This window comes from Malania oleifera, chromosome 2, assembly GCF_029873635.1.
Source record: "Malania oleifera isolate guangnan ecotype guangnan chromosome 2, ASM2987363v1, whole genome shotgun sequence".
Classification (NCBI taxonomy): Eukaryota; Viridiplantae; Streptophyta; class Magnoliopsida; order Santalales; family Ximeniaceae; genus Malania; species Malania oleifera.
The window spans coordinates 60,740,014-60,756,640 of NC_080418.1; the positions used below are offsets into that span (position 1 = coordinate 60,740,014).

The 16,627-nt window shown below is 35.2% G+C and overlaps 1 protein-coding gene across 5 annotated transcripts in view; it reads right to left on the minus strand.

Moving 5' to 3' along the window:
* Nucleotides 1–1,223: 1,223 nt before the first annotated feature.
* LOC131148790 (transcription factor GTE4) overlaps nucleotides 1,224–16,627 on the minus strand; it is a 41,666-nt gene continuing 26,262 nt past the window's right edge. Inside the window, exons 5-7 of one of the 5 annotated variants that reach the window (XR_009135064.1) lie at nucleotides 1,989–2,121; nucleotides 1,709–1,787; nucleotides 1,224–1,607 (exon numbers count right to left, since the gene is read on the minus strand). The gene's annotated coding sequence lies outside the window, so the exon portion shown is untranslated. Of the gene's footprint in view, nucleotides 2,122–2,299; nucleotides 2,718–16,627 lie in introns of those variants that run through there. The other 4 variants (XM_058098712.1, XM_058098711.1, XM_058098709.1 and 1 more) reach the window with 4 other exon arrangements.

Below are 16,627 nucleotides of genomic sequence, written 5' to 3' on the forward strand. Positions count from 1 at the left end.
TAAATGTTCATCAAAATTGACCTTAATAAGTCACAACCTCTCCGTAGAAGAGATGTTTATGTGTCTAATTGTAGATGATTTTTTTTTTTTTTTTCCAGTGACTTAAATGAACCCGTAGATACTTGACAAGCAGTGCACCTTCAAGAACTCCCAACAAGAGTCAAGAGATGAAATTATTACCCAAAAAAAGAAAAATGAAAATAAAACAGTATCAATATTTTTTTTTCGACCTTTTAGCAACAAAATGGTTAATTTCCCTTTCTAAAAAGCATTGTTATCTTATACCTCTAAAAGAATTGTGGTCACAGCACACAATTTTAATTTTTGGTGTCAAGAAAATGTTATCAATAAAAGAAACGTACTTTTTATTTATTTAAAAAAGGCTATCACAACCACTAAAAAAAAAAAGTCACTGCCACTTGTCTCTTTAAAAAGGTGGTTTTCTAATAGTCAAGGAGGAATTTTTTGTTTAGAAATGTCTAATTTTTGAAAGAGAATCAAAGCTAGGGAAAACTTTTACTTGAAAGTACTGTTTCAGATTTAGTGAGATTCATTTAAAGTTTACAAAATATTAGAAAAAATAAAAATATTAACAGAATTTATTTTTTGTATGCTCAATTATCTAAATGTGAAAAAAAATAAAATATATCACAAATTAATTAACAAAACTTTAATTTTAATCATCATTAGTATTAAGTTTTTATTTACTGCACACAAAAAATACTACAAAAAATGAATTTGATTGATATTTTCCTTTACAAAAAAGAATCCTCGATTCAAACAAGACCTAAACTCTTAAAGAAATTTAAACAGGTTTTGGAGCTGAAACATGTTTTTTAGTCTTCCATGATGATGTTCAATGCTAGAAATGAATCAAAATTCAGCAGCTCAATCCAAATTTAATGAAATTAGCCAAGTAATGGGAGGACCCTCACTTGGGAAGCGGCTCAAAGAAAACGACTTGTTATACAAAAGAGCTCCCGAGTTTACTAAATTAAATTTTATATATTTTATAATTTCAAATTTTTGGTTCAATGATTAAAAATTTTACCTTCCCTAACTTGTGCTAGGAGACTTCTATTTCCATAAATTTTTTTTTTTTTTTTTTTTTTTTTTTTGAATGAATCTTAATAAAATACAATACAAAATTCTATCAAAATTCATCCAAATGCACAAACCTAAACCCAAGGACTGAATCATATTCCCAAAACAGAACTTCATATGGATCTTAAAAAGTAAAAATATATAAATTCAATACCATTCTATATTAAGTTTTCGGTATTCATACATCAAAATTCATATCCTCAAGAGTAAGAAAAATATAATTAATACCTGTCGCAAACCTCTTCTTTTTGAGAAAAAAAATTAAATCCTCATCCTTCGGAAAAATAAAAAGATGAAATCCTTCCAAAGGACCAGCATAGTTCTCCAATCAAGTCTCCTCATCCCACTAAAATACCCGTAGGACATCTACAGAAAACCCACTAATTGGAATGATTTTATTTAAACGATGAGGGCCTAATTTTTCTTCAGCGGACCACCAAGCATCATATAATCCACACCCCAAGCTCGATGCGATGTCTTCAGTCAATCAAGAGACACTGCCCCTTCAACCATACAATATCCCATTGAGGCACAAACATTATCACTGGAAAAACAAAAAACAAACTACTGCAATCTATAATTAAATGCATGGTGATGCACATACTTATGCACGGGGTGTTATAATTCTGGCTTAATCCTTCCGCAGAATTTTTCTCACTGAACTGAGGACCCAAAAAAGTAACCTGCACCTTGAGTCAACCTTCTCGGTAAATACCATCACAAAGAACACAAAAAACAATTCACTGTTACTGTCCCTGGATCAGTGCCTAGAAGTTCTTAGATGCATCTTCCGGGAAAATGTCATTTTAAAAAATAAAATAGAATAAGATAAATGAACGCAAAAACCAAGCTTTTTTTCTCTTACAAGAAATAAAATATTGGACCTTGGATTTAAAAAGGGTTCGGGGCAGTGACTAAAGCATGAAAAGGGTCAGATCCTGGCAGGCATATAATGGGATCAAAGGTCCTATCTGAAGGAAACCTTCCAAGCAAGAACAAAAACCCAATCAACAGTCCCTGCAAATATACACTATTGTTTATCAGCTGTATCCCTGTCCTGCAATGCCGCAAGTTCCTTCAGCATCTTTTCAGCCAAAGCCCTAAATCATAAACAATGGAGCCCAGCTACGAACATAAATGAAAATTGACCTTCCTAGCCCAGCTACTAATATATATATATAAAGGATTAGAAAGATTAGAAGGAAAAAAAATAAAAATAAAAATAAAAACCTGTATGTCGTATGAGCTAACTGAAACTAACATATGCTAGAATTACATAGATTTTTTCTGCATAGCACCAAAGAATGTGCCCTGATGCTACTGGCACCAATCAGAAATCCAATACCCAAACTCAGATGAGTAGCAACAGCTGGCAATATACACGTGCTACGCAAAACAAACTAGCTGTATCTAATCATCCTCACATCCTAAACATTATTATACAGATTTTGACAATAATAGGGAATCCCCAGAAAAAGATGGGCAACTTCTGAGAAGAGGCATAGTCTCCATCTTGGAAATGGTTCACACTATACAACCCCCATAAGAATTGGCGGAACCATGAGCAGCAGAACTTCAGGTCATCACTGTGCCGCCTTACTGAGATATGCTGCCTTAAATAAAAAAAAAGAAGGCAAGATTACCATGTGTTGATTTATCTGGTTACTAAATATCACAACACATCTTGGTACACATGCTAAAAAAAAAAAAAGGCTGCCCGGTGCACAAAGCTCCGGCGCATGCGGGGTCCGGGGAAGGGGCGGACCACAATGCTACAATCTCATAAAAATCAGATTCTGTAATCACGCACCAGTAAAAGGGAAATTGCAGCAGAAACAATACAGTTACAACAGGCAGCCGCAGATTGCAGCACAAACAACAATGGAAGCCACCTCAACAGCAGAAGTGGAAACAGAACACCATGAAACAATAAAAAACAAACAGATTCAAAAGGCCGGAAGTGCACAGCATATAAACATTGCTAACACTAGTAATGTAATAATACATTGTTTGAACAAGTATGCAAAAACATTCATCCAACACTTGGCATCATAGCTAGTGCTCAGCTAGCATTTGACATTGAACATTAGGAAGAAAAATGACAATTGGTTTAAAAGAATGGCACAGATATTAGATGCAACCTAAAACAATTGGAAAACAACAACTACCACAACTTATCAAAATAAAATAATTTTCCTTCAAATCAATCATTATTTGTCAATTTTTGTATTTTTCTGACTGACTTTCTATCAACATTACATGGTTCTTTACGGATACTAGGGATTCAGCATGATTAGATAAATATTGGGAGACCCAACCCCCCCCCCCCCCCCCCCTTTTTTTTTGAGGGGGATTGTAAACTGAGAAGTTACTTGGAGGATCCAATACTGAAAGTCCAACAAATGTAATGTGAATTCTGGGGGAATGCTTTGGACAGTTCATCAAGAACAAACACATGATTTTCATTTTAGGTATGAAAATAAAGAATTAAAATAACATTTACTGCTGCTACATCTTGCAATTCAACAAGGCTGCAATGCCAATGTTTCAGAATCAGAGTACTGCACTACCACCCAGTACCAAACAATCAGACTATAGGTTTCACACTGCAATTTCCCTGTTCTTCTTGGTCTCCCTTTATCATCCTACTTCGCTTCTCTCTCCTATTACAGTACAACCCTAGATATTCTTACATATGCCTTCAATTCTAGAAAATTAAATCATACTTGAAGATCCTCTAGAGAAGCAAGTTATAAATAGATGTAAACATTTCAGCACATCAAGAAAAACTTAAGTACAAAGAGAGAATTTAGTTTTGCCCTTTGTTTACTTCAGAAGACAACTTATTATCACATTACAACAAAACAAATAGCTGTTGAAATCTGTAAAAAAGGGAAAAAGAAAAGGAAATAAAAATCAGTTCCTTCCCGACAAGCCCATGGATATGCTAAATATGCTCATCATTGACTTTTGTCTCATCTTCATGGTCAAAAAATTTGGATTGTTATTCATTTCTTGGTCACAAGTTTGTTAAAAGCAACATGCAAATTAAATGCATATCCAAACACCTCTAAGTAATAGCTGAAGTGCAGAAATATTGTAATCCTTATTGAAGGAAAACAACAGATTTCAAACCAATTTGTACTCTCCCATGGCCCAAAGAAGTCTCACATTGCATTATTTAGGACTTTTACAGAGTAAAAGCAGGTCATGTTGGTGCCAGATTCAATGAGAAAGAAAAAGCTGCTGGACAAATAACAGTTGGTTCAAGTTGGTGAAGAGATATACGAACTAGAGGCAAGAGCTTTGTTTTGGTTGGGGAGGTGGGGCCTACTCCTCAGTGAGTTGAGGAGAGTTCTGGAACTCCAAAAAAATAAATTGTAAAATTATTGTTAGTTCTTTGGACAGTTTTCCCTTTAAACTGTTCTGTTCCTTTCCTTCCATATATTCCACAAAACAGAAGGGATCTCCATCCAAATATCTTAGTTCTACCATGAAAGCCACATTGTCTTATTAAAAACAGAATATTATTAATAAATAAAGAATCTATAAGGCTGGAGAATAAGAAATCCTCCTAAAAAGAACAAAACTAGAAAAACAAAAAGAAGTAAATACAAAGCAGCAAACCATGGAAGCCACATTTGCTCCAGCAATGAAGGGATTTTACAGGATCCGGCAGGCGATATTAGCCCACTGCCACACCAAATTCCAGAGTTCTGTGGTGAACCTGCAATGAATAAGATGATTGGGAATTCCCTCTCTACAGAATTACACATGTGGCACCAGTTGATCAAAATAAACCCCACCCCCCCACCACTCCTGAGGTTGTCTCCTTGTTACAATTGCTTCCGACACAGCCTTCCACACAAAACAATTTTTCTAGGGAGCTTTGACCTTTTAAATGGACTCGCCAAGAAACTAGCATGCCTAACAACTTTTAACTGCTCTCAGAAATTTTTTACAATAAAGGAGAGCCTTTTTGGCTGAAGGTTTCTTCAAAATGAAAGGTTCTAAGCCATCGTCCCCCCACAAGAAAATGCTAGTGACCAGCTCAGCTTTGCCCCTTTGTGATATTAAACAAAGTAGAGATTAGAGAATCTGTCATCCAGGTCATTGTCACCACACCAAACATCCAACCAGAGTCAAGTTCTATTGCCATTGCAAAAGGAAACCCACAAACTTAAAGAAATAATCATGTTTACCAAGTAAATCTTTTTCCAAAAGCCACAGCCATAAGAGACTTGACATCCTTAGGAACAACCATCCACCTGTCACATATTACATCGTAATAAGTGCCTTCTAGAGCCATTCTGCTCAGTTGCACATTTACACAGCCATTTCTCCAGCAAGGCTTTATAAAGTCTCTGAAATTCATTGATTCCCAGTCCTCTATCCTGGTCGGGGGGATCATCCTGAGCTCTATTTAATCATATGAAACTTCCATCTTTCTCCTCAGGGATACCCCAAAGGAAGTCCCTTTCGCAGCTTTTCAAGTCTTCTACCCACACTGCAGGAATGGAGGAAAGAACATGAAATAAGTCGGGAAATGTACGTGCAATCTTTTAATGGTGGGCCTAAACCCACCCAAACCCTTTCTCTTTTGAGATGTATTGGCTCTTCCAACTAGCTAATCTTCTCTTGAACTTGTCAATGACTGAATCCCAAACTGATTTGGCTCCAAAGGTGGCCCAGATATGTGATGGCAAGCTGTCCCACTTTGCAGCGCAGGTTTTTAGCAAGGTGCTGTGCATTCCCCACCATACCCACAGGATAATCTCACTCTCCCTGACACTAACCCTTAAAATCTGACAATGCTTCAAACCACAGGACTAAGCACCTCATATAACAGAGTTGTTCTTCTTCTGCCCCAAAAAGCATCACTGTATTGGTAGCAAAAAAGGTGAGAATCCTATAGACTAGGCCTATCGGTTTGTTTCTTAACAATTACTTCCAGTAGGAGGAAGAACTTTATTAAGGAGTAAAAGCTAGGTTTTGGAGAAGAGGTATGTGATCAACAGATAATTGTAGAGACTGGTTTTCTAAAGAATTATAAACCAATGTATCTCCTTTCAAAACCATGATTGTACGGGTAGATTTGGTACCCTATCTCCAAGAAGTCTTTTTTGGTTAGAGATGCCCCTTGAGCACAAGGTAAGAAGAACAATCTTTGTGATGATAAAGCAGTAGGCCCATATGGTTTCACTATGGCATTTTTCAGAATAGTTAGGATGTTTTTGAAAAATAATATTATGAGCATTTTTCATTAGTTTTATAGTAATAGCGAAAGAATGCAATGCTACTTCTACAGCATTCCAATTTCATAACATTGACTAAATGTTTGGTATACAAGAATAGAGTGGAATCAGGAGAATGGAATCAAATTTATCACTTGATTTCATGTTCCCTATTCCAATTTTCAAAACATTCCATTCCTAACTCATCCCATTTTGTAAACCAAAAATGATGTGCATCCCAAAGAAGGGTTGCTTAAAAAATCAAGTATTATAGGCCCATCAGCTTGGTTACAAGAAAACTCCTTGTGATGCATTCAATGTCTTGATCTTTTCACAACAGCCAGTCCCAAACTAAGCTAAAGGAGGAGGGTTAAGTATAGTAGCTGATAGCTAATGAACTTGTCAGATTACTATGATATGAATCCTAACCAATTATTCGCTGCAGCGTCCCCAAGAAGTGACGCATTGTACTTATACCACCTAGGTGTAGCGAAAAGTGGATGAGGGCGGGATAGTTCATTGTCCCAAGCGACTCGCCATGTCAGTGCTCGAGAAAGGTGTCAAATATGCTTACTGCATCATTCTAGGCATGGGCGGGTAAAGAAGTTAGTTCAAGAGATTAGTATTAGATAAGCAACTTGGAATATAGGGACACTTATGAGTAAAAGCATGAAGATCATAGACACAATGGTTAGAAGAAAAATTAATCTAAAAGCTAAAGAAAAAGAAAAATCAGGATTCAAACTTTGGTACATTAGAAAAGAAAAACGTAAGAATAAGGTAGAAATTATAGTAGACAGAGACTTAAAAGATGGTGTTGGAGATGTCAAAAGAGCAGGGGGATGTGCTTATGCTCCTCAGGTAGGCTTAGCAAAACACCTTAAGAGACAATTTTAGGAAGATATAGACAGTATTATATAAGGGATATCAAGGACTAAGAAAATATTCATAGGAGCAAATTTGAACGGACACATTGGAAGGGATAATAAAGGTTATGAGAGCACAAGGAAAGTATGGATATGGAGATAAAAATGAGTCTGGGAATAAGATCTTAGACTTCGTCATGTCATATGATTTTATTACAATGAATATTTGCTTTAAGAAGAGAGAACACGCAATAACCTTCAAAAGTAGACAAAATAAAAGTCAAATAGATTTTTTCTTAACTAGGAGGGTAGATTGCTCATCATATAAGGATTGTAAAATTATCCAAAGTGAAAGATTAACTACACAACATAGTTTTAGTGTTAGATATTTGTATTAAAAAAATGGAACAAAAGGGAATAAAATGAATTTGTGCAAACTAGGTGGTGAAGCCTTAAGGGAGAAAATACAATAAAATTTAAAGATTAAATGATCAAAAATGGTGACTGGACAATAGAGGATGGTGTAAGCACAAACACTCTTTGGAGTAATATAATTAGCTCTATTAAAAAGATAGTAAAAGATATTTTAGGTGAATCAAAAGAAAGATTCTCATATAGCAAAGAAAGTTGTTGGTGGGATCAAGATGTCCAAAAAGCTATAGAGACAAAGAATTTGGTATAAGACATGGCAAAAATGTAGAAACATGGAAAACTTTGAAAAGTATAAAGAGGCGAGAAAAGACACATAAGAAGCCATTAGTGAAGCCAAAGATCACTTCATAATTTATATGCTAGATTAGATACATAAGAAGGAGAAAGAGACATATTTAAACTTGCTAAAGCTTGAAAAAGAAAGAACAAGGACTTAGGTAATGTAAAATGTATAAAAAAGTTAGGATGACATTGTCTTGGTTATGGAAGAAGACAAAAAAAAAAGGTGAAGTTACTTTAGTATTTAATGAAAACCAAGTAGAAGGTTTAAACTTAGAATTGACAAATAAGGAAAAGGCTAAAAATATGATTTTTATTCGCCAAATTAGAGTTAAATAAAGTTGAGTTTGCATTAAAAGAGATGAAAAATGGAAAAACTAGAGGACCAGATAACATTCCAACTGAAGTTTGGAAATGCCTAGGTGATAATGAAATTATATGGTTAACTAATTCATTTAATACAATTATAAAAACTAAAGAAATGCAAAATGAATGGAAGAAAAGCACTTTAATACCTATATACAAAGATAAAGGAGATATTTAAAATTGTGAAACTATTGTCGTATTAAACTTATGAGTCATACAGTGAAATTGTGGGAAAGGGTAGTTGAACAAAGACTTAAGGTTAAAAAATGAAGGTCTCAGAAAATCAATTTGGTTTTATGACTATGAGATCTACTACAAAAGCTATATATCTTTTAAGAAGATTAATGGAAAATTTTTAGGAAAAGAAAAAAGGGATTTGCATGTTATGTATTGACATAGAGAGATCATAGTAGTCAAAAGCGCACTTGAGGTGTGCCTAGGCATGGGGCGCAGGGAGGCTACAAGACCAGCGCCTCATCACTATATAGGCAAGGCGAACTGCAAAAGGCGCAGAGGGAAGCACTAATGCGCTAGGCACCATGAGTCGTGCCTTAAGTTTTGAAGATGTTAGGCTATTAATAAAGAAATAGCTGCAACAAGCCCTAGCCCTCGTTCGACTCGAACCAACACAAACCAGTAGAAACCCTTCTTCTTCGACCTTTCGAAGTAACACAACACCAGCAAAGCCCTTCTCGAGTTCATCTTCGAGCCTTCGAGCTAGCAAAAGCTTCGTGAGTTTATCTTTGGGCATTCAAACCAGTAGGAGCCCTTCACAAGCTCGTCTTCGAGCCTTCGAATCAGTAGGAGCCCTTCACGAGCTCGTCATCAAGCCTTCGAACCAATAAGAGCCTTTCATGAGCTCGGCTTCTAGCTTTCAAACCACCAGGAGCCCTTTGTAAGCTCGTCTTCTAGCCTTCAAACCACCAGGAGCCCTTCGCAAGCTCGTCTTCCAACCTTCGAACCACCAAGAGCCCTTCGCGAGCTCATCTTCGAGCCTTCGAACTAGCAGAAGCTTCATGAGTTGACTAAGTTCGCCTTCGAGCCTTCGTGAGTCATCAGTTAATCTGCTTCTCGAACCAGCAAAAGCCCTTCGCGAGCTCGTCTTCGAGGCTTCAAATCAAAAATAGCCCTTCACGAGCTTGTCTTCGAGCCTTTGAACTACTAAGAGCCCTCCGCGAGCTCATCTTCCAGCCTTCGAACTAGCAGAAGCTTTGTGAGTTGACTGAGTACGCCTTCGAGCCTTCTATCCTTCGAACCACCAAGAGCCTTTCGTGAGCTCATCTTTCAACCTTCAAAGCAGCAGAATCTTTGAGGACTGAGTTCAACAAGCCTTCGTGAGTCCTCAGTTCTTCTTCTTCTTCTTCTTCGAGCCACTAGCTAATTGAAACCCAGAACTATACAACTTGCAAAATAATAATAAGTCTTGCAATAATAAAACTGGCTAAAAGAAGTCTTTTACAACTAGCAAAATAATAACAAGTCTAGCAATAATAAAACTAATAAAAAACTGCAGAAACATGAATATTGCATAAACATGAGTAAAGTTGCAGAAAAATAATTAAAATTATAGAGGACTTGCAAACTAATAAAGAAATTTAAACAGATACAATTTTTATTGATAGATTTTAATACAAACTTACAATATTAACAGAGACTTTGAGCTCTTGAGCACTCGTTCTTCACGGCTTGTCCACAAGAAGGTTGTCGTTTTTCAATGAAGGAAGAAGGTATGCCCAAGGAACAAGGCACTGAGTCCTCAAATAGGCTCAAAACTAGAACAGATGTTGAACAAAGTTCGTAAATAGTAAAAGAGAAAATAATTGCTACAGAAAATGGCCGAAAAAAGTCAAAAGAGAATCTTGCTTTTGGTGTTTGCTTTTTGAAAAGTGGTTCATAAAAGAGATTTATAAAATTGCACATGGCTGACATCCATCCTGTCATAATAAATTGTGCATGGCTGACATCCATCCTATCATAAAAGTTGTATCTCCTTGTTTTAAGAGAAAAATCTTGATTAGGAAAAAAGGTCGAAGTCATGGCTGATATCATCTTCAGAAGAAGAGTAATCTGCCATCGCTCTGAGGATTGCCCTGAAATCTACCGGAATCTTGGCTTGGGCCAATTTTGCTTGGAGCTGGAATTTTGTGAGGAGAAATTCATATTGCTCGAATAACTCTGGAGTCTTCGAGAAACTTGGATTTACTTTGAAAAAGTAAATCCAAGTTTTCATAAATGTGGTCAGTTTTCATACCATTCCACCACTTAATTTGGGATTGTCTTCTGAAATAAAGGACTTGGCGTTTGCTTATAAGTTTAATTGAAAAGTTATATTGCAGCATTAAAATCCAAGTAAGATTAAAAAATTTGAAGAATAAGAATAGATCTAGAAATTCATTCCACTCTTCAGGAGGAGAGAGATTATTGGACCAAAAATTATATGCTGATTTTAATTTTTCCAGGAAAATTTCAGTGGTTGGATTGAATTTGTCCCACCATTCATAAAACCAGAAAGGTACTTTTCCAGAGAATTTTTTATCAAAATGAATAAACCAAGAGAAAAAAAAAAAAAAAAAAGTTTTGTTTTGAAGTAAGATTGCCTTGAACCAAGCATCATGATAATCCCAGTAATTGTAATGGTTGGGACCATAGGCTTGGGAAAATTTTCATGGTTTCCCCACTCAACTAGAGAAATTGTTTTATTAATTTTCAATTCTGAAAAAGCGATTTTTGCTGGATCATGTCTGTCAGCTTGCTCAAAGATATCCATGAACTTAGTGTCAACAAGGATAAATTCAAAGAACAATTGGGTCTTTATAGGATCTTCATAGATCCTATTATATTTGCCATCAATGTATCTTTCTGCAAATTTCTTTGCATCCAAATTTGCCTCAAAAAATGGTTCTTCAACTGTGAAGAAGTTTTGAAAATATTCTTTGTTAATGTAAGGCAAAGTTTCCAAATATTCATCGTCTATATAGATGATGTTCTTATATTTTCCGATCATATAGACCAACATTTCAAACATCTTAAAATATTTACTAATATTGTTAAGATTAATGGTCTCGCTATTTCGGCAAAAAAGAGAATTCTCTTTCGAACTAAGATTAGATTTCTTGGGCACAATATTGAAAATGGAACAATTATTCCAATTCATAGATGTATTGATTTCACACCAAAAAAAAAAATCCAGATGAAATCAAAGACAAAAAGCAATTACAAAAATATTTAGGCTGTCTAAATTACAACTTTGATTTTTACCAAAATCTTAGAAAAGATTGCAAAGTTTTGTATGACAGGTTGAAGAAAATTTCTCCACCATGGAATCAAGACCACACGGACGATAAGAAAAATTAAAGGCAATGTTAAGAAAATACCTTGTATGGCAATTTCAAATCCAAATACTTACAAAATCATTAAAACTGATGCTTCTGATCTTGGATATGGAGGCATTTTAAAACAGGTCAACGAAGATCAAGAGCAATTAATAAGATTTCATTTTGGAGGGTGGAATAAAACCCAACAGAGATATTCTATTATTTTAAAAAAAAAATCTTATCAATCATTCTCTGTGTTTCAAAATTTCAAGATGATCTACTCAACCAAAAATTTTACGAGTAGATTGTCAATCGGCAAAATATGTTTTGGAAAAAGATGTAAAGAATTTAACCCACAAACAAATATTTGCAAGATGGCAAGCCCTTTTATCTATTTTTGACTTTGATATTCAGCCCCTATTAAAGGAGAAACAAATTATCTTCCAAATTTCCTAACTGTGAATTTTTACAGGGATCAAAATGAACGAGCCTTCACCACAAAAGGACAACAAATCCAAATATGCAATATTAGGAGCATCCAGTGGATTTCCTTCCCAGACCAACTATGCAATTTTGGGAGTACCTAGTGGATCTCCTTCCCAGACCAAATATGCAATTTTGGGAGTACCTAGTGGATCTCCTTCTCATGGAATCTCTTCAAATTCTCCTTCAAAAAAGACAATTTGTGGTAATCTTCCCTTTTTTAATATCCCAAAGGCAATTTCTTCCCCTAAGAAGGAGAATGTCTCAGCAATTTCCATTTTAAATAGATTCTCTCCTTTGAAAGGAGATTTCCTATAAATATCCTTCAATTTTATCTCTTCAAAGGAATCTTTCAAGACAAAATTAACAAATTCTACTGAGACTTCATCCTCAAAAACAAACTCCCCATCGGCAAAATCCCCCTTTGAGATCTCAAAGCAACCCCTTCTTTAACAAACTCTTCTTTGGAAAATTTCCCTTACATTAACAAAGAATACTTTCAAAACTTCTTCATAGTTGACGAACCATTTTTTGAGGCAAATTTGGATGCAAAGAAATTTGCGGAAAGATACATTGATGGCAAATATCATAGGATCTATGAAGATCTTATGAAGAATCCATGTTGACACTAAGTCCGTGGATATCTTTGAGCAACCTGACATACAAGATCCAAAAAATCGCTTTTTCAAAATTGAAAATTAATAAAATAATTTCTCAAGCTGAATGGAGAAACCCTCTGAAATCAAGAAAATTTTTCCAAACCTAAGATCTCAGTCATTTCAATTACTGGGGTTATCGTGATGCTTGGTTCAAGGCAATCTTACTTCAAAACAAAACCTTTTCTTTCTCTTAGTTTATTTATTTTGATAAAAATTTCTCTAGCAAAGTACCTTTCTGGTTTCATGAATGGTGAGACAAATTTTGTCCAACTACTAAAATTTTATCGGCATAATTAAAATTGGGATATAATTCTTGGTCCAATAATCTCTCTCCTCTTGAAGAATGGGTCGAATTTCCAAACGCATTCTTATTCTTCAAAATTGTTAATCTTACTTGGATTTTAATGTTGCAATATTAACTTTTCAAATAAACTCATCGGCAAACACAAAATCCTTTATTTCAGAAGACAATCCCAAATTAAGTGGTGGAATGATGTGAAAACTGACCACCTTTCTGAAGATTTTTTTCAAGCAATGGTTCAAAGAAAATCCAAGTTTCTCGAAGACTCCAAAGTTATCCGGGCAATCTGAATTTCTCCAAGCAAAATTGGCCCAAGCCAAGACTCTAAAAAGATTTCAAGGCAATGCTCATAGCGATGGCACATTACTCTTTTTCTGAAGATGGCATCCGCCATGACTTCAACTTTTTGTCCTAATCAAGATATTTCAAGATTTTTCTCTCAAAACAAGAAGATAAAACTTTCATGACATGATGGATGTCGGCCATGTGCAATTTTTTAAAGCTCTTCTATGAACCACTTTTCAAAAAGCAATCACCGAAAGCAAGATCCTATTTTGACTTTTGTCTGCCATTATTTGTAGCAATTATTTTCTCTCTTGCTCCTTGGGCATATCTTCTTCCGTCACTGAAAATCCACAACCTTCTTGTGGAGAAGCCATGAAGAACGAGTGCAAAAGTCTCTATCAAAATTGTCAAGACTTATTATTATTTTGCAAGTTCTAAAGCCTTATTTTGGAAGTTCTATATTATTTTGCAACTCTCTTCTTCTTCTTCTTCTTCTTCTTCTTCTTCTTACTCTTTTGTAATTTGTTTGGAAATGCAGTATACAAACTACACATTTTTTCTGAAATATACGATACATTGCTTTTGCAGTTAGGATACCAGATCTTAAATCTTAAATGGATTGTGGAAGATGAAACTCTGCCTTTGCAAAGAAAGATTCCGCCTGGAAGTATGTACCACAACCTTCTTGTGGAGAAGCCATGAAGAACGAGTGCTAAAGAGCTGAAAGTCTCTGTCAATATTGTCAATATTGTAAGTTTGTATTAAAGTCTATCAATAAAAATTGTATCTGTTTAAATTTCTTTACTTATTTTGCAAGTACTCTGCATATTTACTTATTTTTCTGCAACTTTACTCATGTTTCTGCAGTATTCATGTTTCTGCAGTTTTTTATCAGTTTTATAATTGCAAGACTCATTATTATTTTTCAATTTGTATAAGACTTCTTTTAGCTAGTTTTATTATTGCAAGACTTATTAATATTTTGCAAGTTGTATAGTCCTGGGTTTCAGCTAGCTAGTCCTGGGTGGAAACTTCATGAGTTGACTGAGTTCGCCTTCAAGCCTTCCAGTTCTTCTGCTGCCTACTGCCTTCTTCTTATAATATTATATACAATTAATTATGTAATTTAATGCAAGTTTATAACTGATATTTAATATTTTTTTTACTAAATTAAGCTACTCTTTTGTAATTTGTTTGGAAATGCAGTATACAAACTACACATTTTTTCTGAAATATATGATACATTGCTTTTGCAGTTAGGATACCAGGTCTTAAATCTTAAATGGATTCTGGAAGTGGAAACTTTGCCTCTGCAAAGAAAGATCCTGCCTGGAAGTATGTACATTTGGATGATAAAAAAAATTGAAATAATTTGACTTGCAATTTTTGTGGCAAAATCACAAGGGGAGGAATATTACAAGCAAAAACAACATATTATTGGAGGATTTCAAAATGTAAAATAATGCTCTAAGTGAACTGCTCATGTACGTGAGGAGATTAGGGAGTATATGTTGAAGAAAGATAAAGAGGAGGAGGAAAATGAGTTATTGCTTGACTTTGATGACATAGATCATTATGGTGAAGATGAAGAGGATGATGTTCAAGAAATTGACACTCATGGCAAGAGAGTGCTTACTGATGGAAGTAGAAGTCAAAATCAAAGTTCATACCAATCCACCTTGAAGAAACCAAAACGGAAGGGGCCTATAGACTTGCTTTTTACTCCTGATCCAAAGAAAGCGATTCAAGCTAGGAAAGAAGGGATGATGAAGCAAACATCAATAAATGAGGCGTGCAAGAAAGAATTAAGAAAAAAGGCAATGGTATATTTTGCAAGGTGGATGTACAATGCTGGAATAGCATTTAATGTTGTACATTTTGACAACTTTGTAGTGGAACTTTAATCGATTGGGCAATATGGTCTTGGAATAAAGTCGTTTAGCTATCATGAAGTGAGAGTTCCTTTCCTAAAGTAGGAAGTTAGTCGAATGAAAGAGTTGATGAAGGTCCATAAGGAGGAATGGGAAAAATATGGATGCTCGATTATGTTTGATGGTTGGAGAGATCTAGTTGCTAATAAGGACATAATTAAACTTCTTAGTGAACTCTCCAAGGGTAACAATGTTCATCAAGTCTATTGATGCTTCCAATATTGTCAGAAATGCAAATAGAATGTACAAATTACTTGATGAGATGGTGGAGGAAATTGGAGAATCAAATGTGATTCAAGTAGTAACTGATAATGCTTCAAACTATGTTACAGCAGGGAGATTGTTGGAAGCAAAGAGGCCACATTTATATTCGACACCGTGTGCTACCCATTACCTCGATTTAATATTGAAGGATATTGGGAAGATGCCTTCATTTCAAATAACTTTGAAAAGGACAATGTTTTTGAATGGTTGTATTTATAACCGTGTTGGTGTGGTGAACTTGATGAGACAGTTCACTGGAGGAAAGGAGTTACTAAGGCTGGCAAATACAAGATTTGCAACTTCCTTCATCACTCTTCATTCAATCCACCTTCAAAAGAACAACTTGAGGAAGATGTTTACTTCTGAAGATTGGAATACTACTAAATGGGCAAAGGAGGCAGCTGGCAAAAGAGCAACTAGTATTGTTTTGATGCCCCTACCTTTGGGAGTACCATCGTCTATGCTCTTAAGTTGATAGGCCCACTTGTCTGTGTACTCCATTTGGTTGTTGGGGAAAAGAAACCTGCAATGGGATACATTTATGAAGCAATGGATGGGGCTAAGGAAGCCATAGCTAAGGCTTTCGATGAGAGAGAGGATAAATTCAAGGAGACAATTGAAATTATTGATAAGAGGCGGGGATACCAACTCCATCAACCTTTGCATGCAGCTGCACACTACTTGAACCTAGAATTTTTCTATTCAAACCCCAACATTTTGCAAGATGAAGAAATTATGGTGGTTTTGTACAAATGTAATGCAAGGTTAGTGTCAACCCTTGAAATGCAAGATAAAGTTTTACATGAATTGGAAAATTACAATAGTGCTAGTGGCGCCTTTGGAATTAATTTGGCAGTGAGACAAAGGAAGATAAAAGCACCATGAAAAGTGGCATTTTTACTACCTCTTTCTTTCTAAAATTATTTTTTCTATTTAGCTAGTACGTATTCATTTAAAATTTATTTTATAACAGTGCAATGGTGGATGTCATTTGGATCAACTCCAAACTTGCAAAAGTTTGTTGTGAAAATCCTTCGCCTCACGTGTAGTTCTACCGACTGCAAAAGAAATTAGAGCATATTCCAAGTTCCAACATGTAAGTCATTTGT